Source organism: Drosophila takahashii, chromosome 2L, assembly GCF_030179915.1.
Source record: "Drosophila takahashii strain IR98-3 E-12201 chromosome 2L, DtakHiC1v2, whole genome shotgun sequence".
NCBI classification, from domain to species: Eukaryota; Metazoa; Arthropoda; class Insecta; order Diptera; family Drosophilidae; genus Drosophila; species Drosophila takahashii.
Window position 1 is genome coordinate 25,768,032 of NC_091678.1, and position 19,876 is coordinate 25,787,907.

At 36.5% G+C, this 19,876-nt stretch overlaps 2 long non-coding RNA genes across 3 annotated transcripts in view; one reads left to right on the plus strand and one right to left on the minus strand.

The window, feature by feature from the left end:
- Window positions 1–19,876, minus strand: part of LOC108058056 (uncharacterized) — a 59,791-nt gene that overhangs the window by 39,716 nt on the left and 199 nt on the right. The window contains exons 2-4 of one of the 2 annotated variants that reach the window (XR_011417470.1): window positions 19,709–19,809; window positions 19,261–19,374; window positions 19,069–19,201 (exon numbers count right to left, since the gene is read on the minus strand). The exons of the other annotated variant lie outside the window; for it this stretch is intronic. This is a non-coding gene — a long non-coding RNA (uncharacterized lncRNA). Of the gene's footprint in view, window positions 1–19,068; window positions 19,202–19,260; window positions 19,375–19,708; window positions 19,810–19,876 lie in introns of those variants that run through there. 2 annotated transcript variants of the gene reach the window in all.
- On the plus strand, window positions 8,724–10,963 carry LOC138913605 (uncharacterized). Its single transcript, XR_011419400.1, has 3 exons — window positions 8,724–9,005; window positions 9,068–9,143; window positions 9,846–10,963. It is a non-coding gene; the product is annotated as an uncharacterized lncRNA (long non-coding RNA).

Sequence of the window (19,876 nt, forward strand, 5' to 3'; positions counted from 1 at the left end):
GACCACATAAAGTATATATATTCTGGATCAGCACCAATAGCCGAGTCTATCTAGCCATGTCCGTCTGTCCGTCTGTCTGTCTGTCCGTCTGTCCGTCTGTCCGTTTCTATGCGAACTAGTCTCTCAGTTTTAAAGCTATCGCGATGAAACTTTCCCGAAAGTCTTCTTTCTATTGCAGGTAGTACATATGTCGGAGCGAGCCGGATCGGACCACTATATCTTAAGGCTCCCATAGGAATATTCATAGAAATATAAGAAAATTAATTGTAACTTTGTAGGAAGTAGGCGTTTTGATTCTTGACTACTTAAAAACAAAATTTAAATAAATTGAAACGCTGAGTCTGGAATCCCTGGAACTGCACCGAGTGAGCAATTTTTTATCTGCAAGGGTATATAAGCTTCGGCTGGCCGAAGGTAGCTTCCTTTCTTGTTATATTTCTTTCCGTGGTTTTTGATTTTATATTCATAATATTCATTTTAAAAGCAATTTTTCCGCTGTGCACTTAGCAGAGGTACTTGGCATTGTCTGAGCAGTATTTATTTTCGAGTAACCTATCTCGGTGCATCGACCTCGTCGAATCGGCAACAGTTAATGATGTTAACAGGAGGTCTGAATAGCCAGCGGCAGCCGTGCATTCAGCCGTTCCTCCATTGATCACTTCGAAAGGATGAAAAACGAGCTCTTTCAGATGGAGATACTGCCACAAAAGTTCCACCGACAGCAGGAGGTGTAATCGAAACGAACGCAAACTCGATTGGTGCACGGTAATTAAAATTTAATCATTGGACATTAGTATTCCCATACACACTGAGGTTGCCGTGGGCGACTGGGAGTGGCAGAGGGTGTGGTCGATAATGCAGCGTTGGAGGCTTAGCCAAATGGACGAGTTCGAAGGGCGGTGCCAGTGGCCAGTCAAATGAGCTCGCTTTTGAGGGGCTTTTGCCCCGGTATCTCTGCATTCGCTCCGAACTGCATACTTTCAGGCATGTAAATGCGCAATCCCCACCTACGATTCACCGTGTGTGGATAAATGTTTGATTTAGAGGTTTGGGTAACTCGTTTGTTCGTCTGTTTGTTTGTTGGTTTGTTTGGTTGCCAATAGGGATGTCAAAAATATATCAAAATATCAATATATCGATATTTTTTGCAAAAAAAAATATATTTATATCGTTATATTTATTTAGCCAAATATCACAATATCGATATTTTATTTTTCGATATTATTTGATATTTGCATATCTTTCTCTCATCTACACAAAAAAATGAAGCGTGTTAAAATTTATTTCGGTGAATTTAATAACAAAAAACTAAGTGCAAACTTTGTTTTAAAACTATTAAAACATGTGGGAACACATCAAAAATGTTATCCCACTTGAAAAACAAAAACTTTTATGTGTGGAGCTAATAAAATAAGAAATTTCATATAACGTATTATATTGTTTATACTTTTCTAGTGCTTTTACATTAATTTTAGGGCAAAAGTCTTTGTTGTTAGCTTATTTACGCGGCTAAAATTTTGAAATTCAACTGAAAAAAAAATATCAAAAGTATCTGATATATCGATGTTTTTTTGGCGATATATTATATATCATATTGATATTTTTCTTAAAGAAAATATATCAGCGATACGATATTTTTAAAATATTTGACATCCCTAGTTGCCAAGGTATTTAAGTCGCCGCTGCTTTTAGCTGCGTTTCGCTTCGGGCTTTTAATAGATTCTGCTAATGACATGCAATTAATTTTGTGGTTTTTCAACCGGAATCATAAGCTGTGAAAAACAAGATATGTGCGAGTATGAGTTGAGTTTTTGTCGGAGTAGCTTTTTTCAAATCAGGGATTTATTTGGGGGCTTTGTGTTCATGCCCACAAAATATTTTCAGATGAAAGGAGTGGTACGAAATTTTTCGCAGACATTTCTAGCGTCCTTTTTTTATATGAAGCCTTTTTAACATAATATTTTATATTGCTAATATTATTTTATATTAAATTGTATTAAAGATTATATATCTATAATGGATTTAAACGGTTTTAGTTCGTAGCTCGGCAACACATCCCTTGGTTTTCCAATGTACAGCAATCATTTTGATCAAGAAAATTCGTTTTCTGTGGATTACAAGCCGTCGGAAGGAGGAGCCGACGACCCTTTGGCACATCTGCCATTCATTCCAAACTTTTATCTAACAACAAAGCTCACACATGGAATACACAATGTTTTGACCACTTGCACAAAAGGACAACCCCAATTGCGAGTGGCCAAAAGGGTAAAGAGCCAGGGGACTCGGCCAGCAAATGGCCAGCGATGGCAATTAACTTTACAACATTTGCATCGCCCATGTGCAATTTCCTGGCCTTGTTGTTGAGGGTAATGCACGCCAGTTGATTAATTGGAAATTGCGGTTAATGGATGGTCAGATCGGAATCGAAATCGACAATGGAGATGAAAAAGTCGCCCGAAGTCTAGACTTTTAATTAGACCAGGCAACTGAGCCTAGAAGTGTCCTCTACTCGGAGCATATGCACAAAGTTAGCTGCAAAAACTTTGTCACTTGCCATTGAATTTTTTCCTCTACAGCCAACCGAAAAAGTTGACAGATTTGCAGCGGAAAATTAACAAGTTCCGTGCTGAAAACATATTTATTTTTTTGAATAAACTTTGCCCTCATAAAAACGAGTTAAGAACTCGGAGAAAGTATAAAATGCTAAAAATGTGCTAAAAACCAAGTACACGGATGGGGTTTCTTTTTTCAATGCAGCTGTTTTCCGACCAAGTCTACGGAAACTTAAAAAGTCGTAGACGACGCAGGCAGTTTTGTGTTTCCCATTTTTCTGCCCTTCTGGCAAAACCGAATTTTCTGCTCTGATCGCTCAACAGCCTAGAAACAGAGTTTGTTGGAAATAAAGTTTACTCGATGGGTACTTCCAGTTGTTTGCACTGCAGACGCATATTTTTCTCAATGTTGTGGCCTCTTACAGGAAGTCAAGAATAACATTTTAATACCAGTTACTCGTAGAGTAAAAGGATATATTATATTCGTCGAAAAGTATGTAACCGGTGTAATCTTTATTAGAAAAACTAAGCAAGTCGATGTAGAAGACATTTTTAAAATCGCACTTTCTTTACCTGAGTAACGTTCTCTCTTTTTTAATTCGTAATTTGGATTTCTTTGTAAGTAAAATTTATGAGGAAATTTCTAGTAATGCCCATATTGTGACAGGTATATAAATTCCTACGAAAATACTGATTACAAATAAAAGTGTACCATTGTCTGTTTTTACCAGGGACCGTAAATAATCATTATCTGAGATTATTATTTTAAAAGGCCTACTGAGATTTGTATAAGTTTTAGTCAACAATTTAACTGGTTTTTATGCACTTTATTGACATGAAGAAATAACAGTTAACTTGCTTTCCAGCTTTGTTGACATGCATATACTTTGTGGACAATAGTAAAAAGAACGTTATTTTTGACGTTTAAAACAAAAAATCACAGTAGTCTTTTTAAAATAAAAATCTCAAATAATGATTATTTACGGTCCCTGGTTTTTGCTACGTGCTACGTGTGTAAAATTAAGCTTACATTTTCAAGTTATTTTAAACTAAGGTAAGTGTTGAGAATAATCTAGACAAATATATTTTTCTACCCAAAACTTTTGTCAGTCGTCGCCTACTGTCCATCTAAATTCTCCTCGTGTCCAGGTCACGCGCTCAGCTGGCGATTGCTTCGACCCAATTATCAGTTGTGATTTGAAAGGAAGGAAATCAGATAAATATTTTATAAAAGCAAATAAAAGCCCGGCATCTGGAATGTGCTTATGCTCGGAGCAACCGGCAATTGACCCCAATAAATTCGACCCGTAAAACAGACCACAGCCGGCAGAGCAAAGTTCACATGGGTGGCGACCTTTTTGCAGCCTAAAACGCCTGTTGATTTATGCAAAAGGGGATTAGCAGGGGCATCTGAATGGGGATAAATACAACCTAACCAGAGACATAACATTTCAAGTTGCCTTCCGAGCAGGAAGACCGTCTCGTAATTTCTGCCAGTCGTCGGCACTTTTAAGCCCGAGTATTTTTTTTGAGCCTGCATAAAATAAGACAAATGAGCTAATTTCGCTGGCGGAAAGGATAACAGGATCGGGCCATCGCCTTGGCCGTAATAAATCGCACACAAATGTGATATTTATATGCAGTTTTTTATACAGACATAAGCGCAAACAGCGCTTCGTACCATTCGCCATAAATCTATTGCCGCATTATTACTCATACGCACTGTAGACGCTGTCTACCCCAATATATCAAGGCATTACCATGGCTGTTATTCTTCTTTCTTCTCCATCGGCATGCTGTGCCCTTTTATTCGAATAAATATACATTTATCTCAGGCATTTTCAAAGAGCAGAAAGGTTAAGCTATTCAAAAACCGTAAAAAAGTGTGCTTCGGATTTAACCAACAATTTCTACAGAATGAAAATTTACCCTAATTGCTCTGCTCTACCCTTTGATGGCTAATCCATAAGTATACCACAATTTGTACAGGACTTGTTCAACCCAGTAGTTACCAAATTAAAGTTAAAACCCCGAACAGAGTCAGAGCAGAGAATGCCCACTCCAAATCCCTATTCTCGGTGCCGTGTAGCGTGACTTGGGATTTATGAACTCCATTTCGCATGTTCGCCATTGTAAAGATTAATTGCCACAGCTCCGTACCGCTTCCCACTGCGGCTTGTTGTTATCATTCAGCAGCAGGCCATGTCGGTGGCTGGAGCTTTTTGTTGGCCAACTGACAGGGTAAAGCAGCAGTGAAGAGCTGCAGAGAAATAGAGCGATAGGAGCGACATCGACATGCGAGAAGTTATGTGCCAAACTTAAAGTCCAAACCAGCAGCGCGAGCGAATTGGGAAGGGCCATTGTCGAGCGAGCAAACTTTGATTGGGAAAACTTGTTGAAGGTACGCACTGCAAGAAAAATTGCGAAAATGTTTTTGACTTGACAACATTAAATGGGTATTTTATTCGAAAACGTAAACAATATTAACTTTTGCGACAAAAAATGACTTTACATTTGACTAAATAAGTAAATTTTCGAAAATATACTCATTTGCTATCCTTTCGCACACTTCCGGTGACATCTTTAGGATATTGTCCTCCCATTGTTATTCAATATGGGATAATTTTCTCGTCCCTTTGTTAAATTTAGTGTAGGGGTTAAACCTTGAAATCGTATGTGAAATGCCAGATTAAAACTTTCTTTAAATTTAACAGTCAAACGAGAAAACGTCCCTTAATTGTTGGTTCTGAAATCTAAAAAATTGGACGCAAGAATTTCCTTCTCACCATTATTTAATTTATATACAACAGTATATTATTATTTCACTACTATCGCATAATAATAATACCTCTTCATGATTTAACTGAACTCACTTTTTGCTCCTCCAAACTCCGGAAGTTCCCGGCATCCTTGTTAATATAATTTCGATGTGTATTATACTCAATTAAATGAACCATAATCCTTCGGCAGGCCAAAGCAGCCGGCATTGCCGTCATAAAGGTTCAACTCCTTTCATTATTCTACTTAAACTTTAATGGGGCTTTAGCTTTTTGTTTGACCTGCTGATGTTGTTGCGAGGCCTTACTGTATTTTAATTGGGTTTTTATTTATATGAACCGAGAGGCGAGTTGCCTCCTCGAGATTGGCACAATAATTGCACTTCCGGTTCCAATTGCAGCAAATAATCAAGAACCGTCTGCCGCCAATGCGAAATAAATAAACTTTTTTAAAATGGCAAACATTGCTCAAGTCTGCTTGGAAACGAAAGTCATTGAACGGGGTTGTTACCGTAACACAATTACTGGTTTGTGGGTGAAAACTTTAATTTACTAATCAGGACTACCACTTAATAACGCGAACGGAAGTTACTCATAATAATTACACTATGCAACATCAAAACTGTACCTCGATGGATGGTATTTTTTTGAATTCGTTACGAATTCCCAAGTTAAACTGTGTTTTAAACAAGAAAGGAAGCTAGCTTCGGCAAGCCGAAGCTTTTATACCCTTGCAGATTATTCCTATTAATTTACAAATCGCAAAAATGTTAAATTTCCTATTATTTTACATTAATTTTTCGATCGTTTCTATGGCAGCTATATGATATAGTAGTTCGATCTTTTTAAAATTAAAATCGAAATTCGGAAATATTTAAAAATAGTCATATCCCAGAGTAGAAGAGAATGTTATAAAAATCAACAAAGATATAATTTGTTTTCCTATTAATTTCCATTTAATTTTTCGACCGTTCCTATGGCAGCTATATGATATAGTGATCCGATTTTTAAAATATTTAATTCGAAATTCAGAAATATATAAAAAATAATATTCCTAAGAGTAGAAGGTAATACTTGAAAAAACACCGAAGCTAGAATTTTTTAACTTTTTTTTTCCGATCGTTCCTATGGGAGCTATAAGATATAGTTGTCCGATCCGGTCGGTTCCGACATATATACTACCTGCAATAGAAAGAAGACTTTTGGGAAAGTTTCATCCCGATAGCTCAAAAACTGAGAGACTAGTTTGCGTAGAAACAGACAGACGGACAGACGGACGGACAGACGGACAGACGGACAGACGGACAGAAGGACAGACGGACAGACGGACAGACGGACAGACGGACATGGATAGATCGACTCGTCTTGTGATGCTGATCAAGAATATATATGGGCACTTCCAGAAAAAAGTCCACCAAGCCAAAAACCTTGAAACTTGAATAAAACATATTTCCACATGATTTTGCCCAGATATTAGTTTCTAATTAGATGGATACTGACCTTAACTACAAATTTGGAGTATAGTTTGATTATTTTTATGACAAACCCCACCAATATACGCAAAAATCAGTTTTTGGCTATTTTGTTGTTATTTTTTGGACCTGTCTTCTGTTGTTAATTTATCCTATAGGAATGCTAATATGTGACATTTTTCTGTACTGAATGCTTCATTCACATGCTAAACTATTATGTTAAAGTCAAAACATCCAGCAATTGAGAGATAGAGGTAAAGAAATCTGCTTTACAAAACAGTCGGAAAAAATGTCCCGAGCGACATGTCCCGAGCGAATGTGGTTGAATTTGCATAAAAAAAAACGTCAAAGAATTTTTAAGTAAAACCAAAAGCATTTCACAGCGACATGTTTGAACAACATTCTAAAAAAAATCGCATTCAAATATTCCATCAGAATTCGCTAATTTCTGGTGTTGTATGAACTTCCCCGAAATCCACTTCTACTTTTGTCCCGAGCGAATACGGCAGTTTTTTACCGATATCTTAAAAACTAAAAGTGGTACAAAATGAAGATTTTTACAAAAAAATAGAGCTTGGGATGAGTGAAAAGAAAAACCCATAATTAAAACTAAAATCCATTGTTTTACAATTTTTTATCAACTTTAAAGGTGTGCAAATGTCCCGAGCGACATTTTGGAAGTGCCCATATCCTTTATGGGGTCGGAAACGTCTCCTTCACTGCGTTGCAAACTTCTGACTGAAATCATAATACCCTCTGCAAGGGTATAAAAAGTTCCCCGACGCAAGGGTTCTTAGCACAAGGACCTCAAAGTTCGAAAAATGCTGAAATTGGCCAACTTTCCGGAGGTATCCGAAGCAAACGGATTCATAGTTTGTTTTAATCTTAAACTTTTTCAAAATCTACACTCTTTATCTTTCAAACCCCACACTTAATCCGTTTGTCTGTGATACCTCCGGAAAGTTGGCCAATTTCAGCATTTTTCGAACTTTGAGGTCCTTGTGTTAAGAATTCTTGCATCGGGGAGCTTGCTGGAAAACGCAGTATAGCAACCATCGAGGTAAATTTAAAAAACATTAATTTTGTTGCACAGTGTTATCACTGACAATAGCAACACAAGAGCTGAAAATTTTCATATTATACTGCCATTACATTAGCGACTAAAAAGTTTTTAAAATACGAGGTTTTTGACCATGGCTGGTACATGTTGTTCTTAGTTGTTCCCTCCACTGTGGTTGGTTATGACAATGAAGAGTATATGCAGCTTCTGACAGTCACTCTTCAATCTCAGCTGGAGGGACTTGATTTGGACAGGACTTTCATCCTTTATTCAGAATCAAAATACCTCAGCCGTCTCGTATAAGCAATGGTGTCCATTCAACCTAACAATCACCTGGCAAAAGACTGTGTGGCCTATGCGAATTACAATGGCTTTGGTTACCACAATATCGAGTGCAGCCCTTTGTATGTCAAGCCAAAAGAGTGAACAGAATGTAATTTGTCTTTAAAGTTGTGTTAATTAATTATAGATAAATACATTATAAATCATAAATCTCGAAAAAAATTTAGCTTTAGCTTTAACAATTCTACTTTCCCAAACTATCCAGTTATTTCCCCCAGACAATAACACGCTGAAACGTCATAAACAAAACAGGCTAAGCCGATAAAAAATGTGTTGACTTTATGGCCAGAAGAGGAAAACCCGCAACAGGCCAGATATCATAAGTCATTTCTTTTCCAAAATTTATGGGACTTATCGAGGCGGTCGCAAATTGGCAAAAGTTAGAGAACAGAATAGCAAGGGGAACAAGCTCATTAAAAAGTGCTGTTTTTCTTGGCGCTTAAAGTTTAAAGGTACTTTTTAAGAAAACTTCCGGGAAATAAAGAAAAGTTAGTTTGAGCCGGGAGAAAAGAGTGTCATTGCTGGGCAAACGAATGTCATCCGAGCACAAAGCGAAATAAAACTCCAAGTCAGGCTAACAAATACAAATCTCCCTTTGTCCCCAGGAAGCACAGAACTCATTTAGAGGAATTACAATTACAATTGCAGTGGCAGGCGACTAACACCTGTGTCAACGGCCACCTTCATCCCCAGAGATTGGCGTGTCCAAAGCTAGAGACAATCAATCATCCAGCCTGATTCCCATCTAAGTCCATGCCAAACGTTAGCCCCCAGAGATTCCCAGGCCCACCTGACATAGTGGGTGAGCAGCCGACAATTAATAAATTAAGTTTAATTAAATAAGAGCCGGCACCTCTTTTGCAGCCAAAGTACAAAAGTCTGGCTTTTTTCCCGGCAAATGCAAATCATTTTAATGCGATTAATTAACAAGAGGCAAGGCGTAAGTTTTTCAGCTTCCTCAAAGAAAAGCGAAAAGCACACAAGTTGGAAATCATATTTGCCACCGCCTTACTCTGCTAATGGGGCAAAGTGAGCACACACACACACACACAAATTAAAAACGGAGTAAAAATAGTTTTGCAAAAGTCAGGTCCCGTTTCTTCAAAAGATGGCCTCCTCTAGGCCTCCCGTTCCACTTTGGCTTCCTCTCCTTCTCTTCTTGTCGTGTAAATGAGCTCCAACTTGCTGTACAAATAACGCGTGTAGTTAAGTTTCAAAAGTGGTAACAAGGGAAACTGAAAGGCTGAAGCACTGAGCAAAAATGCATAGACACTATTTTTGATTATGCACCTTTTTAATTGACTTTTTTATATAACCCGTAAACCAAGTTCTCTCCTTGAAAATAATACATTTTCTTATCAGGATTACCTTTTTGAGGTCTTATGTGTAGATTATTATTGATAAGAAATGTCTAAACCAGATACGAAAATGCTGACATAAGCTAGCACGCGACTAAAAAGATTTATTGGCTTTTTATATTATATCAATTTATATTTTTAGTTTTGATTAATAATTTAGTTTTGATTCTATTTGATTTTGATTCTATAAAACGAACACAATTTTTTTTAACCGATTTAGCATAAATATAAAAAATATTATTTATATTAGTTTTAGTAATGGTAGTCTTCCAACTTTTTCGCAGTGCCTCTTGATCCATTCAAATCCGTAACCAAGGAAAAACAATTTCGAATTAAGTATGCGCATATGTTTGTGCAAATGGCAAGCAACTTAAAAAACCAAAGGCAAAAAAAGGAAACAGGACAAGGCAGAACAAACCCGAAAAACAAGCTGAGGCAGCAGACCCTGTCCCTAAATCCTTTTCCTGGCCCCTTTGCCCTTCCCTTTTCGCCAGACGCTAACCGCAAGGACCACGGAGGCGAAGTGATTGCAAACAGGATGAAAATGCAGCTGGCAAGACGAAAGCCAACAAACTGAAACGCTTGAGTCGAGTGAGATGCGAAGGATGAGCGGCGAAGGGCAGCCGGAAACGGAAGTGCAAGAAGCTGCACAAGAAGAAGCAGCTGCAGCTGAGCTAAGGAGCCAAGCTAATGCTGCTGAGCTGTTCCTAGAACCGCTCCTACACTAGAAAAAACTGAAAAGCGTTGGTATTAATTTAGTTTTTTTTTTTTGCTAACTGTAATGTTACTTATTTATATTTACATTTAAAACTAGATTTTCTTCAAAATTTATTTTATTTTTTTATTTATTATATTTATTTATTTATATTTTCTAAAATACTAACATTCCATTTAATTTGAGGAAAAAACAAGTACATAAAGATCAAGGAAGTCTAGGTTCTACTTTCAAAATTTAATTTATCTAAAAATCAGGAGAATCCGCATATTACACGTTAAAAAGGCTTAATATAATAAAAATGTTGTTTTCGAAAGTAAGGAACTTAGTTAGATATTTTATATATATTTTTTCTGTGTTCCCCCGTTTTTGGTTCTGGGTTTGTTTTTGCCTCAAGCACGCTAGAGATGCAAAGTAAATGCAAAACCACAGCAAATTATGTTGAGGGGGTCGGAATCTGTTGGGTGATGTCTACTGGGGCGATAAGGACGAAGGACCAAGAACGAGGGAACTTGGGACCTCCGGCGGAGCCAGCCGCTCAAGTGATTTTCCTTGAGTGGAGTGGAGTCTTGAGCAGGTGTCTGTTTAACCATTATGTTTAGTTGCAGGCAATTTGTTCTTGGCCGTGTTGCCAAGGTAAACTATTTTTTCTCCGCTACTCCTGAAAATTTCGAAAAGTGCCTTCGAGCCACACTGCACTGTGCTAAATGCTTAAATTTTTTAAAGTGAAAATAAAAAAAAGTACAAACTAACAACAAATAAATATGTTTTAAATAGAAAATTTTTAATGACTTGATTTTTAAGGTCTTCAAAGAATTAATGGCAATATAAGTTTATCTGTTCGAAATGCCAATCTCTTTCAAGTTCTTGTTGGCCAGTGTTTTTCTTATTTTGAAGAGCATTTCCCAAAGTGCATTGCAGGAGGAGATTAAGTTGCACGAGGCTAAGAGAACTTTATTAAAATAGCACAAACAGAACAGGAGCCATTGCTCACAGCTCATCATGGAACTTGGAGGGCCCCGATGCACTTCAAGGTAGGTAGGTTCCTCCATCCCATACCCCTTATCTTCAATTTCTGGTGATGGACCTGACTTCGAAACTCCTCGAGGAATCGTTTGAGCCTTCGCGGTATGCAGATATCTGAGAACAGGGGGAATAAGCACGCGAAATTCAGCGAATCGATGGCGAAGAAGGGCAAATCTTCTTTACTTTTGCCCATATGGTGAACTGAATGCTCGAACTGGATATCATCGACGTTCGCAAAGTTCAACTGACAACGCCTCTCGGGAAACTGGATTTCCACGATGGACTTGAAGTCCTTCACGGATATAATATCTTTTGGGAGGTGAAAGAGGAACAACAAAGGCAGTCGCTGTTCGATGAGTTCTTAAAAGTATACATTTCTTTACACTAAACGATAAACATCTTTTGAACAGACAGGCCTCTAGTTTTGAGGACTTCAAGATAATTATCCTTTTCTGCACCCGTTGTCTAGTAAATAACGCAATGGAGTAAAGAACTATTGAAAATACTGAATGCTTCCGACTTTGGAAAAAGGTTTTTGAATTTAACAAACGCCAAAAGGGAACGCATCTGCATTAAAGTTGAGTACAAGCGGCTATTGAGATTTTCCTTGTCGATCTGGGTCACGATGGATTGGATGATATGGCTAAAAAACATTGAGGTGCTTTTATAGACAGGACTGCAGCAAACTGTAAAATCAGACAAATTTCACATTATACAAAAGTTTGAAAAAAAAATGTGAGGTAACTTCTGTATTCAGAGATCTGACGGGACTTGCATTTATTAGGGAGTCTAATATATTTCATTCATTAAAATAATTGCAGCTATATATAATATTAACCGACCTTAATCTGAAAACCTTTCCATAATACATTGAAATCTAAATATTTACCTTATGTTCAATTTTATGGAACTTACTTATAAATGTTTAAAATAAGTTCACAAAGGTAATACTTTGTAAATTTTGTAATGCAAGTTAATAGATTGAAATAGTTCGTTTGTCTCATCACTGATGCAAATAAATATAACCATTTAACAATTTAAGACATCCCCATCTACCGAATGCAGGCATATAACTTAGAAAATGGTAAGGCGAAATGACAATAAGGTTTGCAGTCATTAAAGGGTTAAGTGTCGCCCTATCGAGAAGGGAAAATGTCTAACGAAAATAAACAAGCTTTGGCTCACTCTTCGGTAATCGTTTGGACCGGGTGCAAAAGGGCTAAGCAAATATTTGCAGCGGCAACTTCGCAAATGAGCTTCAGCCCAAAAGACAGAGGACGATGATGATGACGATGAGGAGTTGTCGTTGCGTTGTCGCCAGGATTTCAAAAGGACCTCAACTCTGGCGGAAACGGAAACAACAACTTTCCCGCTCTCCAGGAACAGGATGGATGGATGGATAGATGGATGTGTTGGGTTGTGTTGTATGGGGAATGGTGGAGGGACGCCTGTCGTGGCTGCCATTTAATGACATTTTTGCGCCCATTTGCGCTTCCGGGCCTGCTGTCTGCCTGTCGATTTCTGCAATAATTTACTTAAGAAAAGTCTAAATATGTTTCCCAGCATCCAGTATCTCCATCTTGTGGCCCGGGCAATTGTTTATTTCGTTTATCTGTCCGTCTGGAGGCGATAAAATGTTGTGAAAACCCAGCGACAATATCCAATAAATCGTTGTCCTTTCAGGGGATTGCGGCCTGACCTTCACAACTCTGTTCGGTGTTTGCTGGCCCGTGTTTGTTTGTATTTGCCTTGCTTTGTCTGCTCCCTGGCTTTTTTCAAAGGGTTTAATTGTCCTTTTTGTTCGCCTTTGTTGACATAGGTGGCCAGGAGATGAGGCTGCGTGGAATAAAGGTCTTCCCCATATGCCTTGCTTTGCCGTATTATGAATGGCTTTGTATTTTTGGGGGTAGGCCAACGAAAGTGTTAATTAACTTGTATAAATCAGTGGCCAATAGACTTGTGGAAAGGCCCGAAGGTCGTAAATTCAAGTTGAGTTAGATTGAAATGGGATCGAGAGGGTTCATCCAAGACCTAATTGAGTTAAAAGGGGTAAAATTCTTAAAGCTGGCTAGGCCAGTAAATGTTGTAGTTTTTATTTATCTTAAAATATCATACATAAATATTTTATTTTCTCAAAAATCCATTTGCCATAATTTTTCCGAGTGAAACCCTGGTTAATGTCCTCTTTTTCAATATCAACCGCCACTCTTAATATCCGCATTCTCGTGCCACCTTTCCTCCTTTGGCCAATTGCAGTCACTTTCATAAACGGTTCCTGGATAGCCAATAAATCCGCAAACTGTAAATCTCAATAATGCGAGGCGGGGCCATTAAAAGTCACTGGAAGCTGAGCGGAAAAAGAGCTTGTCAAAGCATCCGCATAATTCAGATTCAGCCCAGACATTTAACGCCATCTCCTCGGGATCTGCACCACCCATAGCGATACCCAAACCACCCCACGCACCACCTACACCATCCTGAAACCGCTGAACTGAGGCTGAGCTCATAATTCTCGCGTTTCCTGACATCAGATTGAATTTGCGCAATGAACGCGACTTTCTGCTCATGATAAATGCATTTTGGCGCCAAAACGATTTGTTGCGCGTACTTTGGCGCAATGCGAATGCGAATGCGAGAATTTATGAGACTTTGTAATGCAATTCATAAGCTATGCGCTGCACTTTCCAAAAGTTGCAATTTATTGTTGAGCCAAGTGGCCAGCATGAACAAACGGATTGCCAGTCGAATGCATTCGATATTGCCTCGGAAGAACTGATCTATATGTTAATTCCAATTTTATTTGCAATAAAATGGAAATGCACGCTTTTGCGGCATCACAAGCAGCTTGTGCTTATATTGTAAGACAAATAAAACACATTGCTCGCTATAGACAAAACTAAACGTAAAAATTCCAAATCCTTTAAGATTTTTTTAAATTTTTCATATACAGTAGTAAATTTTAAAAATGTCCCCATCCTAACTTGTTAGAAATTTTATTTTATTTTTTTATTTTTATTTTCCATTACTTTTTTTACCTTTAATTTTTAAACTTTAAGTAGGAAGATTTTATCCATTTACGTAAGGAAATAAATTCTTTATTTGCAATGTAATAGACACAAATTTTATAATATAGTTTATTAATTTTTAATGGCCTCCTAAAATTGTAAATTTTAAGATTAATAATTTATTTATTTTTTATATTTTTGTTTAGTAGATATTGCATAGCTTTAAATGCATAACAACATAAATAAAACAAACAAATCAACTTTATGCTCGTATGATGCAAATAGCCAGGATCTATCCTTTTAGCCAGGCTTCTCTATCCTTTTGGCCCGACTCTCTCCTCGGTGCCAAGTGTACTGTGACAAGTTTAATTATTGCCGTACTCCACCCAGTGCTCGCCGTACTTGGGGTTTGTTTGCACAGTCATTTAGCCAGTCTGTCATTCAGTCATTCTGCCAATGTTGACAGCATTGCCGTCGCTTAACGCCTCACTTGGCAGCTCCGCCGAGAATCTGTGGGAGATGGAGATGGAGTATTAAAACAATTTTGTTAATTAAGTAGGAAAAATTGTTAGTTTATTTACTCGTCAACTTTGCCAGTGCCAAACACCTCACACACTTTCCGTCCCATTCCCAATGGATATTTTTGCCGAAGCAGCTAAGTTTCAGAGTTTGCTCAAAAATTCTCAAGTGCACAATTAATTAGTAAAGTTGGGCCAAAGCAAAGGCAAAAGCCGAAGCAAAAACAAAGCACATCGCAATCTTCCACTCTTCCTCCATTTTTCCGGAATTTATGGCCCATTTTGATTAGACTCACTGAAAAGCATTGTAAGTTTGCACAAGTTCTAAAACTATCTGTAAGTAGGCAAAGCTTTTCCGATTATTTTCCAAGAAGTTTGTTGAGAGTAGGCAAGAAATTGAAAATTGATTGGGACTTGCATAAGTAATGAACCGATTCAGTGGAATTCTATTTCTGATTTCGCCATTTGAGGGAAGCTTATACAATAGCTCAGGAGTAAATTAAATTGAAACTGGAATAAGCCATGAGTTGAATAAAAATGAGAGGGAGGGTTCCGACTAGAAACGGCAATAGATAAAAGAGTAATTTGAAAATAAATGTCATCTTGTTCGATTTTTATATGAGTCTTGAACGAAGCTGTAATATTGTTTAAATCTGTTGATAAAATTACTAATACGTATAAAAATTCTTGCGCCTATTATTTAGTCAAAACTAAATATCAGAATACCAACATAATAGTAATAGCTATATTTATATTCTGTACACTGAAGCCGAAAGTTTTAACTTAGGGTAAAGGGATAGAATAGCCGGGATAGATAGTCGTAGTAGGCAACAAGTAGGCAACAAAAAATGTGTAATTAACAAGAAAGAAAGTTAACTTCGGCCAGCCGAAGTTTATATACCCATGCAGGTATGCCTACTTAAAATGTTGTTATACCCTTGCAGAGGGTATTATGATTTTAGTCAGAAGTTTGCAAGGGTATAAAAACATCTACAACCAAATCCTGAATCCTATATAGAGATATTTTCATATGATTATTGCACAAAGCTCACTTAACTGGTAGAGTCATTGGATGAGCTTTCTGTTAATAACATTTAGTATGTGCTTGAACCATATACTGGTTTCTCAATTATCATTCGAATAAAATTAAATGCAGAAAATCATATAATCCGATGACCAGATCAGTTATCAAATTAAAATATAACTCGGGCTAACAGACATGTCCGTTTCCCTCAAAAGAATTAAAAAAAAAATTCAGTCAGAAGTTTGCAACGCAGTGAAGGAGACGTTTAATATAGCTGCACACAAAAAAATTTGCTTGGTAAAATTAACCAACAAAGGTAGTTACGTAACTATTAAAATAGTTACGTGTATTTTGTTTTTGCTTTGGGTTTGTGTCTTTGCTAATTGTGTGTATTTTGTTGTTGTGAAATGACTATTTACTTAGTAGAATTGACAATTTTGCTGGCTGGGGCCTGTTTGACAATTATTACAGTTGATTTTACCAAGTTTTTTTTTGTGTGTGCCATAGAAATATCGAAAAATGAATTGTAAATAAGTTGGAAACAAATTATGGCTCCGTTGGTTTTTATTGTATTTTCTTCTACTCTAGGATATGATTTTTAAAATTTTTTTTAAATATTTTATAATGTCAACATAATACGAAATTAATAACACTGTGCAGCATTTTTAGTGCTTTTTAAATTTACCTCGATGGATGCTATATTTTTGGATTCGTTACGAATTCCCAAGTTAAACTGCGTTTTCCAAAAAGTTCCCCGACGCAAGGATTCTTAGCAAAAGGACCTCAAAGTTCGAAAAATCCTGAAATTGGCCAACTTTGCGGAGCTCTCAGAGGCAAATGGATGCATGGTTTGATTCGATGTTAAAGTTTTTTAAAAGATACACCCTTTATCTTTTAAACCCCATACTTAAAAAATTTTTAAGATTTTTTTTAAGGCAGAAACAAATTCTAGAAAACATAGTCAAAAAACATAAAAGTATACAGCTGCGGTCAAAATGGTAGTAGTGTTGCCGCCCTGTGTATTTAAAAGTTTGTTGTTGTAATTGATCTTTTCCTGGTAATATTGTATTGATTATAATTTTACTATTAGACTAATTGGATAAGAAAAAATTACAACATCAAACTTTTAAAAACACAAGGCGGCGACACTGCTACTATTTTGACCGCAGCTGTATGTTTTTCAGTTTTTTGACTATGTTTTTTGGAATTTATTTCTGCCTTAAAAAAAATCCTAAAATTATTTTATGTATGGGGTTTGAAAGATAAAGGGTGTATCTTTTAAAAAACTTTAACTTCGAACCAAGCCATGCATCCATTTGCCTCTGAGAGCTCCGCAAAGTTGGCAGATTTCAGCATTTTTCGAACTTTGAGGTCCTTTTGCTAAGAATCCTTGCGTCGGGGAACTCTTTGGAAAACGCAGTTTAACTTGGGAATTCGTAACGAATCCAAAGATATAGCATTCATCGAGGTTAATTTTTGATGCTGCATAGTGTAATTTTTGCGATTTGTAAGTTAATAGGAATGAACTGCATGGGTATGTAAGCTTCAGCTGGCCGAAGCTAGCTACCTTTCTTGTTTTTTTTTATTATAGAATTATTTTAATTTATTGAATTAACCCAAACGTTGCATTATAATATTCACCAATATTTTCGTCTACTTCATGTGAATTTATAAACGGAAGCTTCCCGCTGACGTTATGCCCCATAACTTATGGAGTTTTATGAGAAATTTATACTACATTAAAGAAGAGAAATACAAATGAGCGAAATAAGCCAAAATTGGTCATGGTTAATTAATTACGATGTGTAAAATTTGCAAAAGAAAAAGGAAAATTATTTAGTTTGTAGGCTGATTGATTGCTTACCGAAATGATATGGAAGTCTGCATAAAATTTTAATTTTTAATTTTTGCATTGTACACACATTTCGTTGGTGCTAGAAATGAGCCAATTAGGCAGATTTCGATCGTAATTGGAATAATAATTAGGTCTATTTTAGGGCCCAAAACAATAGCTAACGGATACGATCGAGGTGTGAGTAATAACAGGTTAACTGCAATCCGGTAAATTGTTATGCAATTGTGACTTATTCTTCGCCGACCGCAACCAGATGAATGAACAATTCAAAACATTGCATCAAGTGGAGCTGATTGGCTGCGACCGGCAACCATGAAAAACAAAAGGAAAAACAAGAAAAAAGAAGCAATACGAATAATATATACTCTTTTTCGGTAAAAATAACACATATGTAGGTATTCTATTTTATCGAAAACTTTCAGTTTAAATTAAGGAAGTACATTAAGTTAAATAAAAAACTAAAATTAGGGATTTAATACAAAATTTTGAGTGATTGCAATATACAATCATGGATACAAAAAAAATCGATATGAATTTTAATTTGATATGAGGCCAGGTAAATTTGACCTGGTCGAAAAGAGTATTTCCTGTAAAAACGTTTACATGTGTCCATATCGATTTTAAGGGAACATGTACTGTATCTATAATATCTAATATCAAAAAGGGCTGGCGTTATTTTATAACCACCTTATATAGAGTAGTTACCTGCAACTTGAACAGAGGGAAACATTTGCTGTGACTTTAGTTTTTCTCCTCTCTGCTCAGCGGTTCCCTTGTTATTTTCATTTTCATTTGCATGATATTTTCCTTTCCTTTGAATGGCTTTACTACACTCATAGAAATTTTCCGGTAAAATCGCCCTAAAAACAAGGAAAATCGCCCTAAAACGGGGGTCAATGGCGACTAGGCAACAAAATTAGGGCAAATTGCCCTAAAAATACGGGTGAATTTGTCATACATTTAGTGTGATTTTTCGTAGATCTAGGGCGATTTTTCTATTTTCAAAGGTAATTGCCCTAAAAATAAGAAATGAGACCCTTAAACTAAAGGCAGTTTCCTTTAAATCCAGGGCGATTTTTTTGAACTTATAGGCGAATTGCCCTGGAAATCGGAAAAAATACCTTTAAACTAAAGGCAATATTTTATAAATCTAGGGTGTTTTTCTGGATTTTAAGGCGAATTGCCCTAGAAATAAGGAAAAATATCCTAAAACTAAAGGCAGATTTTCAAAAATCTAGGGCATTTTCTCTGGATTTATAGGTGAATTGCCCTAAAACATGCAAAATGCTCCCCAAAATTTCACGGCCATTTTTCATAAATAAAAATACAATTTCAATATATTTTTTTTTTTTTTTTTATTTTTTTTTTTGTTGTTATTTACATTAACTACAAATATATTTACACAATTTATATTCTTGCTCCCGGCGTCCTTTTTTGTTTTTGCTGTCGGCACCAACACTGAATGGATCGCAAGCCAAATTAAAGTTGATTGTATCTCTATTAAATGAAAACGGTCTAATTATTATATGATAATTGAAAAAAAGAGAAGCACTTACCTTCAGAGCTTTCCAAAAATTTGAGCAGGTTTATTTCCTGTTGCTTCCTTACTCCTGCTTTTAATAAGTCCGACAAGTGGTTTGCGAAAGCTGGATCTGAAAAGCGTTCTCGATCTAAAAAAAAAAAAAAAATTTTATAAGAAATTAATATAAAAATGCACAGCCAACACACACAATTTTCATTTAGCCTGCGATTGCGTTTGCTGCTACTCCTAGAAAAAAAAAGAAGCAGCAAAAGCAAATTTCGAGCACTGACGAAATGTCGCAATAGAAATTTGGGGGTTGTTTTGGCATATGCACTTGTGAATGCGGTTTGTCCGGTGCATAAATACAGATTTCTTGTAAATATATATATATGTATGTGTGTATTCTGTTGCATCATTTTTTTAACTCAAGCATTATTTACATATACACATACATATATGTATACTCTTATTAATGATCTTACTTTGTTCTGCCACACTTCCGCTTCTGGACCGACTAGTTGAACAGGAATTTCTCCTCGTAGCTGCTTCCACTCAAATTTTTTAAAGTTTCAGCTGCATTTTCCTTTGTTACAGATATGTAAATTCAATTAGTTATTAATATCAAAATTGCACAATTATATATGTATGTA